This window comes from Ambystoma mexicanum, chromosome 2q (assembly GCF_040938575.1).
Source record: "Ambystoma mexicanum isolate Mex_15411 chromosome 2q, UKY_AmexF1_1, whole genome shotgun sequence".
NCBI classification, from domain to species: domain Eukaryota; kingdom Metazoa; phylum Chordata; class Amphibia; order Caudata; family Ambystomatidae; genus Ambystoma; species Ambystoma mexicanum.
Genome location: NC_090924.1, coordinates 674,842,807 through 674,860,113, shown reverse-complemented (window position 1 = coordinate 674,860,113; position 17,307 = coordinate 674,842,807). Strand labels below are relative to the sequence as shown.

General features: G+C 48.1%; 1 protein-coding gene across 4 annotated transcripts in view; it reads left to right on the top strand.

Moving 5' to 3' along the window:
* The window catches only part of USP7 (ubiquitin specific peptidase 7), a 2,259,762-nt gene that overhangs the window by 1,034,637 nt on the left and 1,207,818 nt on the right, over positions 1 to 17,307 (top strand). The window lies entirely within an intron of this gene.

Below are 17,307 nucleotides of genomic sequence, written 5' to 3'. Positions count from 1 at the left end.
TGGGCGCCTCAGGACAAGCTCCTCCACATAAATCACTTGAAGCTTCTGGTGATCTTCCTAGCGCTCAGAGCATTGACCGTTCATAGCCACCAAGGTGGTCCGCATACACACGGACAATATGGTGTCGATGTATTACATCGACAAGCAAGGGGGAAACAAGTCTCCCACTCTCATGGATCTGTCCATCCAGATTTGGGAGTGGAGGGGGGGGCTGGGAGCCTCCTCTCTAGGGAATGTTTTTTAGATTCCATGGCACAACATGAGCTTACGCCTTCCCGCCTCTGCCTCTAGTCCACCAAGTAATTTGAAAGCTGAAGAACTCGGTGAACTGTTCCCTTCTACTCATAGCCCTGTGGTGGCTGGCCAGGTTTTGGTCCTCAGAACTTCCAACACCTGTCGGTGTATCCACCGATCCGGTTACCAGTGACCCCCGATCTTCTTTATCAGGGAGAATAGCAGCTGTGGAACCCCTCACCACAATCGCTCAGCTTGGTGGCATGGTGACTGAGTTCAAGTCTTTAGAACATCTTAACTTGTCTGCGGATAACATGCATATTATTCAGGCAGCCAGGAAACCCTCGACTAGGTCACAGTACAGAAGCAAATGGCTCAGGTTCTGTCATTGGTGTTTGGACAAGCAGTTGGACCCAAGGGGGGCTACAATTGACACGGTGCTGTCCTTTATATCCTTCTTAGCGGAGTCGGGTGTCCATGTTCTGTCATGCAGAACTTACCTTTCAGCGGTTTCTGCTTACCTTTCTACGGACCAATGCTTTTACTTTGTGTAATCCAATGGTTAAGGGGCATTTTGCTGGTTTGACACGCCTCTATCCTCCAATTCATAGTCAGCACTCGTCGTGGGATCTAAATGTAGTCCTGACGGCGTTGTAAGCCTTTCGAGTCAATTGCCACGGTGGACCTCAAGTACCTGTCCTGGAAAGTGTCCTTTTTGGTCGCCGTTACGTCAGCAAGGCGGGTGAGCGAGCTCCAGGCTTTGTCGGTGGAGCATCCCTTTTTGGTCTTTCGCAAGGTTAAGGTTGTCCTACGGACGAATCTTGCTTTCCTGCCGAAGGTGGTATCTGAATTCCATCTCAATCAGTCGATCTCCCTGACAGTCTTTTTTCCGAACCCTACCTCAGAGGCAGAAAGGGTTCTGCATTGTCTCGATGTCAGAAGGGCTCTTAATTTCTGTCTGGACAGAACTTCCGAGCTTAGGAGTTCTTCCTAAATGTATGTGACTTTTGGTAACTCTCAGGGTAAGCAGGCGTCTAAGGCGACTATTTGTCGGTGGGTCGCTGCCTGCATTACGGAGTCTTTCACCGTCCAAGGGCTGAAACATCCTAAGGGTATTCATGCACACCTGGTGCTGGGCAAGGCAGCCGCGGTTGCTTTTCAGAAATGTTCCCTGGGAGTCCATCGCTAGGGCAGGTACTTGAGCCTCCCCATCAGATTTTTGTAAGCATTCTTGTCTAGACAAGGGGTTTATTTTTTCCACCTGGTAAGAGTGTGACCCCTTTTTCTCTCTTGCGTGTTTTGCCATGTGTATTTGTACTGTGTGATCTTGGGCTCTGGAGCGACACCACTCTGTGAGCCCCACTTATGTGTTACACAGCACCTTCCGTGCAGTGACACAGGGTTGTCTTTGAGACGTCCCTCTGACACCATTTTTCTGGGGCTGACTACTGTCCCCCAGAAACAGGTGAAGTTGCCGTTTACTTTATCTAGTCATTTAAAACTACAGACCCAGTGCACCCCATCTTACATGGAGTATTGGAAAGCGTTAGTTCCTATCCCTTTTTGTCTGTGCCTCTCGAAGCTTTTTTTTTTCTCTTAACACTAAGACTTGGCTGGTGGCAGTGGTATCTACCCTAACTTCTCTACCACGATTATACTATAGAAATGTGGTACTATTTTAGGCTATTATATTATCTTCAAACTTAAACCTGCTTGACCAAATACTTTTTATTTCAGCTCCGGTTCGGTTTTATCGCCATTTCTTTTCGTTAAAGTCCTTCTTGTGTTTTACTTTGCGTGGCAAACCAGTTTTGCCTCCTTTGTTCGCCCTCCTTTGGCGGGCTTCTGTCCAGAAGCCCTCCTTTGGCGTCTGGGTGTCTAGGGGGGCTGAATGTGAGGAAGGGGTTTAGTCACCCCCCTGCACAGTGTCTCCTTGGAGACCCAAGTCACACTTTGTGTCGATTGGCTGAGGTGGTTGTCCGGGCCGGACTACCCCCTCTGCTGAGTGATTGACAGCCAGGCTGTGTGAGGGCATGACTCTTGAGCTGGAAGTCACTCGCCACTGGAACTGCAAAGAACCGAAGAGAAGCGGAGAAGAAGACAGCTGCTGCAACTCCCGAGTTCCGGTGAAGCCCTGCTGCAGTCCTGAGCTATCTACCTTTCAACGACAAGAAAAGATCCAGTCTGGAGTAGTCTTCCCTTGAGCCTGGTGGGATCAACCAGCTCACCTTCCACAGGCAGAGGATCCTCTTCTTGGTAGAAATAGCTGCACACAGTTGTAGTGATCTGGATAGCCATCTGAAGAGCCTCTCCTGTTTTAAAGGAGCGCACCTTTTGTTCACTGTTGCTTTTGCTGCTGCTGGCTTCATCCCTGGTAGTGCATATCTCTCCAGAGATCATCCTTCTTGTCCCCATGACTGAAACTTCATGAACCGTGAGTGTGCAGGAACAACTGCCATGGCACCAGCTCTTCATATGAATAAGGTACTATATCCGACTTCGAGGAACTAGGGTGAACCCTTTTCTCCTCACCACAAGCCTGTCCTTGTCTTCCTTCCCTCGAATCGTGAACTGTTTTTACCTTGTGATAACCCCCGGTAACGTCTTTGTTTCACAACACCGGTCTGTCAAATCCAAAGATACTTACCTTGAATTGTTCTGCACAAAGGGAATTGGTTGTGTAGTGTATTTTGAAGTGTGGTTTTAATTTAATCAAAGTGAAGTGTTTTGTGGATAAATGTACTTTGACTTTTTAACCAGAAACCTTGAGTCAGTGTTTGCTTGAGTCACAGTGATTGTAGTCCTTTGTGTAATCTCTACTACTGCTAATTTGCTCTTGAGAGAAGTCTGGCTGCTCCGCTACTGCTACCACTATAACTGTGTAGTACAGGCTTGTACCACAGGTGAAATTGTACTACCGCCTGTAGTCTTAATCTTGTGTAGTGGTCCCTAAGGGCACTGCCAAGGATTCTGCCTAACAAGTAATTACTGATGAAGACTGGGAGGATCAGTTTGAAGACTACAATCGTCCTAGAAATTCAAAGGTTTTACAGCTGCTTGTACTCCGCCCAGTCGCGAGCCACAAAGGCGGATATAGACTAATTCATGGACGTGGTGGGTTTATATTGGTGCTGCTATGGGCAATGGGAGTGGCTGAATAGACCATTAACATTGGAGGAGGTGGTTGAGGGCCATTAGGTCGTTACCGGGTGGGAAGGCCCCTAGCCCAGATGTCTTCACAACCGAGTTTTGTAAAACTTATGTGACTAAACTAACGCGGTACTTACTGCAAGTTTACCAGCAGACAGTCGCCGAGGGCCGTCTCCCGGAGTCCCTCAGAGAAGCTGTGGTTGTTGTATTTTTAAAACCTGGTAAACCTGCCCGGGATTGCTCCTCGTATTGGCCGATCTCGCTTATTAATATTGATAATAAAATATTGGCCAAGGCACTGGCAGCTAGATTGGCGCCGCTGCCAGTGCCTTACCACCCACTCTTACCTATGGTTTGCTATGTGTTTCTACCTGTTTTTGTGATTGTGGACTCTGAAGTACACCACTTCAGTAGCCCCCTTCTTTGTGTCTCACACAGCACCTTCAGTGCCATGGCACAGGGTTGTCTTTGAGACTTCCCTCGACTCCTTTTCTGAGGCAACTGTCCCCCAGAAAAGGGTAAAGTTACCATTAACTTTACCAAGTCGATCTACCACAGATGCAGTACACCCCATCTGATATTGAAGTACTGGAAAGGGTTAATTTGTATCCCTTTTTATCTGTACCTTGAGCATTGTTTCGCTCTTTTAACACTAAGACTTGGCCGGTGGCAGTGGTATTTACCCTAACTTTTCTACCGCGATTATATTAAACGCGGTACTGTTCTTGGCTATTATATTAGCCTCGAACATAAACCCGCTTGATCAAATCATCTTTCTTTTGCCTCCGGTTCGGTCTATTCGCCATTTCTTTTTGTTAAAGTCCTTCTTGTGTCTGTCTTTGCGCGGCAAACTAGACACTTGGCGGGCTTCTGCTCAGAAGCCCTCCTCAAGGCACCTGGGTGTCTAGGTGGGATGAATGTGAGGGAGGGGTGTAATCACCCTCTGCACAGGGTATCCTAGGAAACCCAAGTCACACTTTGTCATGATTGGCCAGGGTAGTTGTCCGGGCTGGACAACCCCCCTGCTGGGTGATTTACGACCAGGCTGTGTGAATGGGGGTTTTGCGCATAAAAGGCAGGTCTCTTGGGCTAGAAGTCAGAGAGTCGCCTCCGGAACTACAAGGAAGAGAAGCAGAGAGAACGACGGCTGCTACAACTACCCCGTCCTGGTGAATCCCTGCTGCAGTCCTGAGCTATCAGCCCTTCAACGACTCCGAGAAGATCCAGACCAGAGTCTTCTTCCCTTGAGCTTGGTGGGAATAACCAGCTCATCTTCCACAGCCAGAGGATCCTCTTCCTTGGTCGAAATCGCTGCACGCTGCTGTAGTGGTCCCGATAGCCACCTGAAGAGCCTCTCCTGTTTTTAAGGAGCGCACCTTTAATTCCTCGTCGCTGCTGCCTGCTTCATCCCTGTGTGGTGCAGACCCCCTTCAGACATCCTCCTTCACAATGAAGCTCCAGGAATCGTGGGTCTGCAGGAAACTAACAGGAAAAACTACCAGGGCATCAGCTGCACCATTGGAATAAGATACTGTGTTCTACTTGAGGAAACTGGGTGAACCCCTTTTCTTCATTTCCAAGTCTTGCCCTTGTATTCCCTCCTTATAACTTTTGCTTCTGAATATTGACAATATCGAAGTACTTTTGGCTACGTTGAATCGTGAACCACCTGACTGTGTGATCTTCGGCAACAGGCCCCGGTGTCTTTCGACCCTGGCTCCGGCCCTTTGACTTTTGAACTCCTGTCTTTGAGTGTTTCTCGATTCTGCCTGCCTAACCAAAATATTGCCTGTGATTATTGCTTCCAACTACCTCTGGGTATCTCAAGTGCTAAGTGTCTTTGCCCCGGTAGCATTTATTTAGTAGACCAAACTGTCAAAAAGTGATCACAAGCGTATTCGCGGTAACATGTTTTGTTAGTAACACCGGTTCATTCAAACTCAGGGTACTTACCTTGAGACTTAGTGTACAAAGAGAATTGGTTAGTTGTAGTATATTTAACGTGTGGTTTTTATTTGAGTTTAATAGAAGTGTTGTGTTTATAACATATGCTTTAAAAATGTACTTACATTTTTTTTACCTGAAACCAGTCAGTGTTTGCTTGAGTCACAGTAATTGTGTTCCCTTTGTGTAATCTCTGCTACTGCTCACATACTCTTGAGATAAGCCTGGCTGCTCCACCACTGCTACCACTCTTGACATAGTCGTACAGGCTTGTACCAAAGGTAAAACTTGTATTGCCACCTGTAGTCTTGTGTGTAGTGGTCCCTAAGGGCACTGCACAGGATTCTGCCTAACAAGGTGTATGAGGGGGGGGATGGGCATATGGACTGCATCTACTGCCTTTACCCCCATCACTCTGCCAACTCTTACAGGATTTGTACAGGTTTTAAGGTTCTAAAACAAAGAACCACAATCGTCGGTTGGTTTGTTGGCTAAATGATGGCTCCTACGCCGCCTAAGAGGTGGGGTCGGTCCGGCGCTTGTCATCTAAGCGGCCTGTACAGGTGGCGGATCATCGCCGGGCGGCGTCGGCCAAGCCTCCAGCTTAGAAATCTCGTCCTGCTCCTGGGTCGGAGGTTGCGAAGAGTGGTGGAACCTCTCCGAGTAAGCAACTGTCGAAGGGGGCGGCTTCGTCCAAACATGGTCGGTTGGACCATACCCGAGGTCTGGTGGTAGGCCCGAGAAGTCTGCGTCTCTGGAGAAGGCCAGGGAAAGACTAGTCGTCGAAGCGTTCCTCTTCAGGGGACCATCACAAGTTGTCCTCTAGTAGGGAGTGTCCTAAGCACCGGTCCAGCACTGCTAAGCAGGCCGGTTTGCCTGGGAAATCTGCACTGCAGGTTGGCGGTTTCCGACGACATCCGTGTCGACGGAGGGGGGGGGGGGGGGGGGTTGTGTCGTCGACTGTTATTCTGCCATCTACGATACAGTTGTCGACGGTTGGGTCATCAGCTCCGGCGAAGGCAGGGTTTGATAAAGGCCTGATGCTTTCCTCGTCTAGGATGTATTCTGACTGATTGGTGCCGACGAGTGACGTGTGGCTGGCTGATGCCGGACGCCACTCTATTTCATGAGGCGGCTGTTTTTCAGTGTCCTTGGAGGTGGACGACGACTGTGAGCTGGTGTTGGGGTCGTCGGCCTTGGGGCTGCAGTGTGTTGGACCTTTGACGTCGGGGGGGCCATTGGGGCTGGTCAGACTAGTTAACCACTGGTGAACCCGCAGGCTATGTTGTTGCTCCAGGTTCTCTCTGCACTGCAATCCTTGTTGGGCCAGCTGGATTTCAGATTGCCCCCTCTGAATGTGGTTCCAGTGGGGCCTGTCGTGGACGCTACTGGTGTTGCACCACGTTCGTTGGCTACGGCTGGGTTGCCTCTGCCGTGGAGAGAAGATCGTCCACGTTCCTGCCCTGAGAAGGGTGAGCTGTCTGAGTCGGACAGTGGGCCTCGAGAGACCATGTCTACTGACTCTTTGTCACCGACGAGGGACACGGTGTGGGATGCGGACGGGGAGGTGTAACAGTCTCGTAGTCTGGCGCAACCATCCCCTCCCGATGTGGGGGAGTTCCATGCCATGATGGCTAAGGCCGTGTGTAGAATTTGGATTGACTTCTGAGGAAAAGCGGAAGGAGTGCTTCCTGTTCGACCACATGGGCAAGAGATGGAAAGCTGTATTCTCCGTGCCTATACTTGACCACGTGTGGCAGGAGGGTCTGCGCACGGTGCAACATCCCTTTTCGGAACTGGCTGTCAAAGGGAGGCTGGAGAAGAAGTTTGAGGCCCCGGACTCTACCTTGAAGTGCTTAGTGTCGCAACCCACTCCGGAGTCTGTGGTGTCGGCGGTGGCTAGCCATAAAGCCCATAGTCGGCACAAGTGTTACTCCTCCAGACAGTGACGCCAGGAGACAGGATGCCTTTGGGAAGAAGGTTTTGACTGTTGGGGCAACGACAGTGAAAGCGGCCAATTCCTTAACGATCATGGCATGCTATGATCGTGAGATGTGGCATCGGCTAGCACCTTTTTTGAAACATCTGCCGGAGGAGCACTGTAAGTCTGGCATGCTTTTGGTGCGTGAAGGGGAGGAAGCTTCCAATCAGTATATATATTGCCGTTGACCTAGTGGATTCCGGCTTTAAGCAGATTAACAACTGCATAGTGCTGCGCCGCCAAGCCTGGCTTAAGTGCCCAGACTTTCGGCCTGAGGTGCATTATAAGGTTCTGGACATGCCCTGTGAGGGGGAGCAGCTGTTGGTGAGAAAATTGATGAGGCCCTCAAGGGAATGAAGGAGGACTCAGACTGCTACATTTTTGGGAGCTTTGCAGAATGGGCGCTCTTTTTCGTCAGTTCCGAGGGGCTTCGGGAATGCCCGGTTTACTTCCAATAGAGTTCCGAGGGGCTTCGGGAATGCCCGGTTTACTTCCAATAGAGTTCCGAGGGGCTTCGGGAATGCCCGGTTTAATTCCAATAGAGACCGGGGTTACGGTCGGTCTCGGTATTACTCCCGGGGGTATAGGAGGTCGGCGCAGAAGACTCTGGACGTTCAGGCGGCCTCCTCCAAAGGGAAACTGGCTAAGCCACGTCAATGACTGTCTTCAGGAGAATTTGCTGGGGGGCAGGGTGGCAATGCACATGGACGAGTGGTGCAAGATTACGTCGGACCGTTGGGTGTCGGACAGGGTGTGTCTGTGCCACTCGCTGGAGTTCAAGTGTTCCCCGGTTTCCATTCCTCCAGTGTATGCCGTGCAACCTCACCTTCACATCCTGCGTCAGGAGGTTGTACTTTGGCTACAAAAAGGGGCTATAGAATTGGTTATGGTGGCTGAGAGAGGCCAGGGGTTTATTCTCGTTACTTTGTGATGAATAAACCCAACGGCAAGTGGCAGCCCATTCTGGATCTTCAGGCGTTGAACAAGACTCTGCAACGCCTGAAGTTCAAGGTGCTCATTCTTGAGGTCATTCGGCCGGTGCAGCCAGAGGAGTTTCTGGCACCGTTGGATTTACAGGACACGTACTTCCACAGTCCCATGCATCGAAAGCACAGCAAGCTCCTGCGGTTTGTCGTAGGAAAAGATTAACAGTTTCGGGTACTCCCGTTTGGTTTAAAGTAGTCACCCAGGACGTTTACAAAATGTTTGGTGGCGTCTAGGTGTCAAGTCGCACTTTGCCATGATTGGCTGAGGTGGTTGTCCCGGCTGGACGACACCCCCCGCTGCGTGATTGACAGCCAGGCTGTGTGAATGGGGGTTTTGCGCATAAAAGGCAGGTTTCTTGGGCTAGAAGTCAGTCGCCTCTGGAACTACAAGGAACCGAAGAGAAGCAGAGAGAACGACGGCTGCTGCAACTACCCCGTCCCGGTGAAGCCCTGCAGCTGTCCTGAGCCATCTACCCTTCGCCGACTAAGAGAAGATCCAGTCCGGAGTCTTCTTCCCTTGAGCCTGGTGGGGATAACCAGCTCATCATCTTCAGCCAGAGATCGCTGCTCACTGCGGTAGTGGTACGGATAGCCACCTGCTGAGGCTCTCCTGTTTTTAAGGAGCACACTTTTTCATTGTCGCTGCTGCCGGCTTCATCCCTGTGTGGTGCAGACCCCCTTCAGACATCCTCCTTCACAACGAAGCTCCAGGAATCGTGGGTCTGCGGGAAACCAACAGGAACAACTGCCAGGGCTCCAGCTGCATCGTGGAAATAAGGTACTGTGTTGTACTCGAGGAATCTGGGTGAATCCCTTTTCTTCATCTCCAAGGCTCGTCCTTGTCTTCCCTTCTTATAACTTTAGCTTCCGAACATTGACAATATTCAAGTACTCTTGGGCTATACGGAATCGTGAACTGTTTAACGGTATGATCTTCGGCGCAGGCCTCCGGTGTCATCTAAACCTGGCTCCGACCCTTTGACTTTTGAACTCCTGTTTCTCAGTTTCTCGATACTGTCTACCTAACTTAAATATTGTCTGTGATGTTTGCCTCCAACTCCCTCTGGGTATCTCAGGTGCTAAGTGTGCTTTTGCCCCGGTAGCATTTCATGTCACGGATACATGTTTATTTAGTAGACCAAACTGTCAAAAAGGGATCGCAACTGTATCCGCGATATCGTGTTTTGTTCATAACACCGGTACATTCAAACACAGGGTACTTACCCCTCAGACTTACTGTACAAAGTGAATTGGTTAGTTGTAGAATATTTGACGTGTGGTTTTGTTTAGTTAATAGAGGTGTTGTGTTTATAACTGATGGTTTTAAAATAAATGTACCTCTATTTTTTACCTGAAACCTTGAGTCAGTGTTTGCTTGAGCCACAGTAATTGTGGTCCCTTTGTGTAATCTCTGCTACTGCTCATACTCTTGAGATAAGCCTGGCTGCTCTGCTACCACTATAACTTATTAGTACAGGCCTGTACCAAAGGTAAAACTTGTATTGCCACCTGTAGTCTTAATTGTGTAGTGGTCCCTAAGGGCACTGCATAGGATTCTGCCTAACAGGAAGCAGCAGGGGCGGGGCTATTTATACCCTACGTCCTATTGGTGGGGACTTTGTACGTTGATAGGACACTAGTGTCAAAGTTTTCCATCGGAAAACACCAAGTTAAAATGACCAGAGGTTCCCAGCCTGACGACTGGGAGTATTCACAGCATGTGAATCCATGAAAGATACCAACGCTGGAGAAATGGAGTTACAGGTAAGAAACTACTCCCTTATCCTGCCTTAAAGTGAACACCAGTAAGTCGGTCATATTTCCGCTAACCGCGACAACGGCTCAGTTCCAAGACAAATGGGGCTTCCAATGGGAACTAATCAGTACCAGATACCTGGGGTTCAAAATAGCCAGGCAGGTTGGGGTGGTCTACCGTAGGATTTTTTTTTTTTGGACACACTCGAGTCTACCAAATCTGCAATGCTCGGGTGAGATTCACTCCCACTCAACCTTTATGGTAGATTCTCTGTAGTTAAGATGACCATTCTGCCCCGGTTTCTGTACATATTCCTTAATGTGCCTATTGTAGTGCCTAAGAAATATTTCTGGGTCCTCCGTTCAGCTGTATCTAGTTTTATTTGGGCTGGAAAAGGGCTTGAATCTCGTGGGACCAACTGGTGGCACTCGTTCGGGAGGGGGGCCTGGCCTTGCCAGATTTCGAATTATATTATACAGTGGCACAGGCTGGCTTTCTGCGCTACTGGTATGGAATGGTGGCTGAGCGTCGGCATGTAGAAATAGAACGATTGCTTGCGTCTCCAGCACTGTTACGAGCAGTTGTACTGAACGCACCTAGCCAACCACGTACGGTCCGGAATATGGTCGATCTGACATGCAGGGCCAGGGTCCGTCTGGAAAAGAAACCTAGTGGGGATGTATTGTATTCACCAGAACTTCCAGTTAGATACATTCCAGGCATCCCCCTGACCAGTGAAAAAGGTTTTGTAGCGATGATGAAAAAAAGACTGAGTATGTTAAAATCTGGTGACCTGTTTCCAAATGGGAGGTTTATAACCACTGACCAACTGAGGGAGAGAAGGGGCCCTGTCTTCGCTAGATATATTCTTGTATTGTAGGATACGGGTGACGCTACAGAGACTGTCTTTCCCCGTACAACCGCACGTGACAGACATGCTTGATTTGACAATACATGGGAGCGTGGGGCGCCGTGTGACATCCACACTGTATGCATGGGCTCTGAAGGACAGGGTGGTGGCTGTGACAACACCACGGGAGGTGTGGGAGCAGACGCTGGGCAGGGAGGTATCAGCCGCCACGTGGGGTTACTGTTGCGAGTTGACTCTGCTCTAGATTCAAGTTAATTCATTCTAACTTCTTACACCAGTATTACTATTCCCCAGCCCAGTTGAAAGAATATTTGTTAGGGAGAATTCTCATATTATGTCTAATTTCCCTTACCTATAGAGTCCCCCAGCAGCTTTGCTGGATTTGAAGGGTTTGTTTCTTTTCTCTTGGTAAGAGTGACTCTTTTTCCCACTCTTCGGTCTTTTTTGCTATGTGTTCTAGGCTATTTTTGTATTTGTCTATGGGGTTTCTCTCACCTCCATAGGAACCATCTTTATCCACATGTGTTACACAGCACCCTATGTGCAGTGACACGGGTGTCGTAGCGACCCCCAAACATAGACTCCATACCCTGGGACTGACTGTCTCCCAGGGCATGTAAAGTCCCCATTGACTTTACTAGTCAATTGTTTTGAACTAAACCAGTACAACCCATCTTCCTATGGAAGTACTGGGAAGGGTTAATCGTTTTACCCTTATGTTCATTTTCGAGAGTGTACCGTACAGTCACTCTCGAAGCTTCTGGCTGGTGGCAGTGCCTACTACTGTAAATTTTCGACCGTGAATATTTCCCTATGGGATTTTCCCTTTGAGGCTACCACAGCCTCAAACATACCGCCAGTGTATTTTAATATTAACTTTACTCTGGTAGGTTTTTATTGCCAGAACTTTAATATAACTTCTTTCTCGTGTCTTTTTCTAAACTCCTAACCCAGGTCGGGGATCCTTTGTTCGTCCATTTGGCGGGTTTCTGCTGAGAAGCCCTCCTTTCGGCACCACTGAGTCTGGGGTGGGTCCATTGTGTGGGAGGGGGAGTAGGGCCCCTGGACAGGGTTGCCTCAGCAACCCATGTCGTACTCTATCCTGATAGGCTGGAGGGTCTCCCGCCAAGGATCACCACTCCACTGTGTGAATGACAGCTAGGCTGTATGAATGGGGCTCTTTTTGCATAAAAGCACGGTCCTGAGGACTGGAAGAGCAAGACGTCGCCACTGGACTTAAGAAGCCGAAGAGGAGAGAAGCCAAAGACCGCTGCAACCACTGAAACACCGGTGAAGCCCTGCTGCAGCGTCTCACCACTTCTCTCCACACAAAGAGATATCTTCATCTGCAGGAGCCTTCTTCCCTTGAGCTGGTGGGGCCAGCCAGTTTGCCAATCGCCTTCCCGGACCTGCCTTGGTCGAATCACCAGTACCCTGTACTTGGAGACTGGATAGCCAGGCACCCGTCCACCCAGACCGCGATTTAAAGGAGCGTACCTTTTATTTGTCGGGCAGCACTGCGGCAGGTTTCATCCCTGGATAGTGCAGTAACTCAAACCTTCCTCCACGACGAGAGCCCCTCTTCCTCTATTGGATGCCCCGAACTGCAGGAACTACCAGGAACAACCGCCACCGCAGAAGCCACTTCTTCATTTTAAAGGTGCATTGTTCTGCCTGGCAGCCCTTTCTTCGCGGTAGGTCTAAAGGTGTTTTTAAATCCTTTACCTACCTGTTGGGTTGGCCACCCCTCTCTTAACATTGTCTTTCACCTTCTGCATCCACCTTTTCGAAATAGTTAACCGAAGACCTGACTGCTTCTACAAGAACATTTTGCTCCTGGGCCCTTGCCCTGTACCACTGACTCTTCCACTGACTCTTCCACAGGCCTACTGACTCTGGTTACATTTGTTAGAACTGCCTTCTTTAGATTGCTTCTCCATTAGAACTGTGTTGGTGCACCTACTTCTTATAACTACCATTTACTTCCCCTTTTTAAAACTTGTGAAATGCCATTTTGCTCAGTTTTCATTAGAGTATTTCCTATACTGATGCACTGTATTGCTTAAACTGGCCCACAAGCTTATGGGAAGTGTTGCCAGGGTGTGTAAGAAGATTTTTCTGTATAACTTGTGCTTTCCCTCCCTTGTGAGAAATTGCTAGAGTATCCCTTGTGTGTGGTTTTCACCGTGCCGTTTTGCTCATTTTTCACTCTAGTTCACTTGGTCTACAATTTAACCAGGGATTGTGTTTATTTTTCTTTGACTTATTTCTAACTTGCTTGATGACCTTGATAAATGTGTTTTCCTAGAAGTGTATAAAATAAATATATATCTTTTTAATACAAAGCTTCCGTCAGTGTTTCCTTGTGCCATAGTACTGTAGGCCTATTGTGTAAACCTTGAATACTGCTCATCTCCCTCTCTGAGATAAGTCTGACTGCTCAGCCACAGCTCCCAACTAAATCTTTGTGGTACAGACTGATACCAAAGGAGATGATTTTTTGCTCTCACCTGTAGTCCTAATCTTCTGTAGTGCGCACTAAGGGAACTGCACAGGATTCTGCCTAACAATATTTTCCTCAGCATAACGGTTCCTGCCTTCGATGCGGGCAGGCTGCAGCGGATTTCCTCCATGTGGCATGGAAATGTGGGGAGATAGTTACTGGGAACGGGTCTTTGAGGTGATTGGGGAAATAGTGGGGGACCGGATAACCCGGGATCCCATGTTGGCTTTGCTGGGATACACTGAACAGATACCTAAAGAGACCAGGAAGTTGATGGGTCGTCTTCTGATCCTAGCAAAACAGAGTAGCTATGGGGTGTGGTAAGAAACATGGGCCTAAAGTCACTCAGTGGGTGGAGGAAGTTCTGCATTGTAATGACATGGAATCCAGATGGGGAACTTTGCAAATGAATGGCGGGGAGATAGACGGATGTTGGATGCATACATTATCTCCTTAAACAACCAGATGGTGGGGATGCTGCGTCTCCTCCACCGTAGATGGTTGAGTGTGGTTCTTCATCACTGTGGGAAACCGGCTGACAGATATGAATCCCGTTATTGGATTGGCGGGTAAAGAACTGCTGGGGATTAGAAGTTCCTGAGACTCTGGGTATGCAATTACTAATGGGCCTTAGTTCTGTTTTACCGTTGGTGTCATCTGTGAACTGGACTCCTGTTGCCTACGATAGGGGCTGGTCCATTTCAAATCTCGTCATGACATCTATGTAGTTGTCTAATTGTCGCCTAGCCATCTGTCAAGCTGCACTGCTCGCATGTACCGGGGGTAGGGGAGGTTGAGGGGTAATGTTGTTGCATTGTTGTAATTGAAATGTCAATAAAGATAGTTAAAAAAATAGCCTGGAGAAAAAATACATGGTGCGTATACGTCTCATAAATGTCCTTTTCTGACTCTGGTGTCAGCAGCTGCTGTATAAAGATAGGCCCTTTCTTCCCCATGCATGGTACCCCCAGATAAGGAGGGTAGCAGCTGGATGTGTTAAGTGGGTTATTACCACCACCACCGCGGAAAATTAATTGTGAATCTTCTCACGGTACGACATAATTGTGATACAAGATGGGTCTTAACCTACACTTTCTTCCTGATATGAGGCACTAGGCTCTGACTCTGTTACACGAAGGGGAGACTGCTTCAGATCACGTCATTACTGTCGCTCTGGATATAGCAGACAGGCTTCTCCCAAATGGTTAACGAGCAGTCTTGATACAAGGATGGATGGTTTCTATTTTTTTTTTCTTACAGTGCTGAGCCCAACATGATGGATATGCCCTTTTGAGGAATTGGACCTCTTTGGAAAGAAAGTGGGCCAGGCCATCAAGGCTGACAGATATTGCATGTGCCCTAGGCACCCTGCAGCAGCAAAAGTAGTAGACTATTGCCAACCATCTTGCAACCGTTCGCAGGAGGCACTTTGGGTGTTCATCATCATTCGGCAGGGAAACAACTTTGTGTTTCTGGGCAAATGTCCCTTCATCTCCCCCGTAAAAAGAGCTACATCTTCCACTTCTCTTGTAAGAAGTAAATTCCATTCTAAAGAAGGGGGCTATAGAAGCTGTACCGTCGGAGCTCCGGAGTGTACTCCAGATAGTTCCTTGTGATAAAGTCAGGTGGCTCGAAGACCATCCTGGACCTCTGGCAGCTAAAGTTCCTGAAATCGTAGTAGTGTTGTATGGTCCAGCTTCAGCACGTTCTCTGCCAACTAGAATAAGGAGACTTTTTCTCCTTTCTGGACTTGAAGGATGCAAATTCTAACATCCCCATAAATCGCAGGCACAGACTTTTCCTTCGATTTGTAGTATCATCAATTCAAGCCTCTGTCTCTTGACCTCAAATTGGCTCCAGGAGTCTTCACAAAATACCAAGCCCCAGTGGCAGTCCATCTCAGCCAAGCAGGCATCTGGTTCCTGACTTATCTCGGATTTTCCATAAACATTCCAAAGTCATGCATACTGCCGTACCAGAACACTGTTTTTGGTTTCTCGGCTCAACACAGACATCTCTTGCTGTCCCCTCAGTGAATCTTGTGGAGTATGGCTTGGACAATGTCCTCTAACAAGCCACATTGCAAATCTCTGCTTGGGATGTTGTCCGTTTGCATCCCGTTAGTTCCACACCGCAGGCTTCACATGAGGCCTCTCAAGAGTCCCTCAACTTTGTTCTTTCCAAATTGATGGGACCTCGGTTTGAACCTCTTCACCCGTTTCCGTTTCTTTCATGGAAGACAGCTTTCTTCATGTTCATTACTTCTGCCAGGCATGTGGGAGAACTGCAAGTGCTGTGCTGCAAAACAGCATATCTGGCTTTACACCAATCCAAGGTGCTGCTTCGCACAAATCCTTGCTTCATGCGGAATGTTCCCTCAACTTTCCACTTGAATGGACAATTGCTTTTACCAGTTTTCTTTTGTACTCCCACTTGGCCAGCCTTACAATTGCTGGATTTCGTGCATGCTTGGAAATGTTACCTCACTCAACAAAGCGTTCGGAAGACATCACAACTCTCTTGTTCATTCGGCTCTGTGGGCAAGGGCAACGTCCTATCAAAGTCTTCAATTTCTAAGTGGCTATCTGGCTGTGTCTCGCATTGCCACCGGCTTGTAAACTTGTCCCTGCCTCGATGGCAAAAGGCTCATTCCACCAGTGCTGTAGCTTCTACCAGTGTTCCTGTCTGGTTTTCCCCACTTCACATCTGAAGGTCTGCTACGTGGAGGTCTGTCTGCACCTTCACGAGATTCTACAGCATTGAAGGGGATTCCAGGAATGTGTCCTGTGTAGGCCATTTAGTGCTCTGCAACCTATTTGCATGATTTGAGGGTTCCAGAGGTGGGTTAAATTGCTTCTGAAGAGCTATGCCGCCTCCCAGTGCTAATGGATGTGTACTGCTGTGTAATCTGCTGTGTAATCCTATTCATGATCATGTGAATCCATGAAAAATCCAATGCTGGAGAAGCAACAAGTTACTTACCTCGAATCCTGTTCTCCAGCATTGGTGTCTTTGATTATCATTCAACCCTCCCTCCTACCTATCTCTGGCTCTTCTTGGTTCCTAATGCCTCATTGCATGTTCTTCCAAATCTGAAGATGTTCACCAGGGATGGACACAAGGAGCACTAATGCCATTGGCAGTGGCAGTATGACCAAAAGTGACAGTAATAGGCTACCAAAGTGACTAGCAATTTGAATCTTTGAAGTTAAACTACTTTAATATTCCCAAGGATTCTTGGCTTTAGTGGGAATAATTATGAGCATGTGAAACCATGAAAGATAGCAATGCTGGAGAACAGGAGTCACAGGTAAATAACGTTTTCCTTTTTGACTCTTATCAAAACCACTGGCATTGTCAATCTATTTATAAAACTACATGAGAAGTATCTACTTAGGAACTGCTGCCTTTTGGGCAGAAGGTCCCTAAACCAATTTAGAGCAGGACTTAATAACAGCTAAGAAAGCGGTTATATGATTATTTTGAAATGTGCTTTCCATTTCTAAAGTATTCGAGTACCTTCCTGTTTCTCAAAGGTCATTGAATCCAATTATATTATATCTCTCCTATGCTGTTTGTTTTGCTCTGTTTTATAAGGGTGTGTGGGGCAATATTTGATTAAAGGTTTATTTGTGCCTTTTAAAGGCCAAATAAAATGTGTATACCTCACTGGAATTATTGTTTTGTGCAGGCTCGTTGTACCCATTAAACCACTGTCTCACCCTTCTTAAGTCTTAAACTTGCCTCTCTGCTACCTTTCCTTGTAGGGTTTGTTTAACCTATCAGTGTCTTCCTTGTTCATAATAGGAAGGCCTACCGCAGGGCTGATTTTGGACATCCACCTTAACAGCTGGGGCCCATACTTTTCTGATTTTCAGAGTC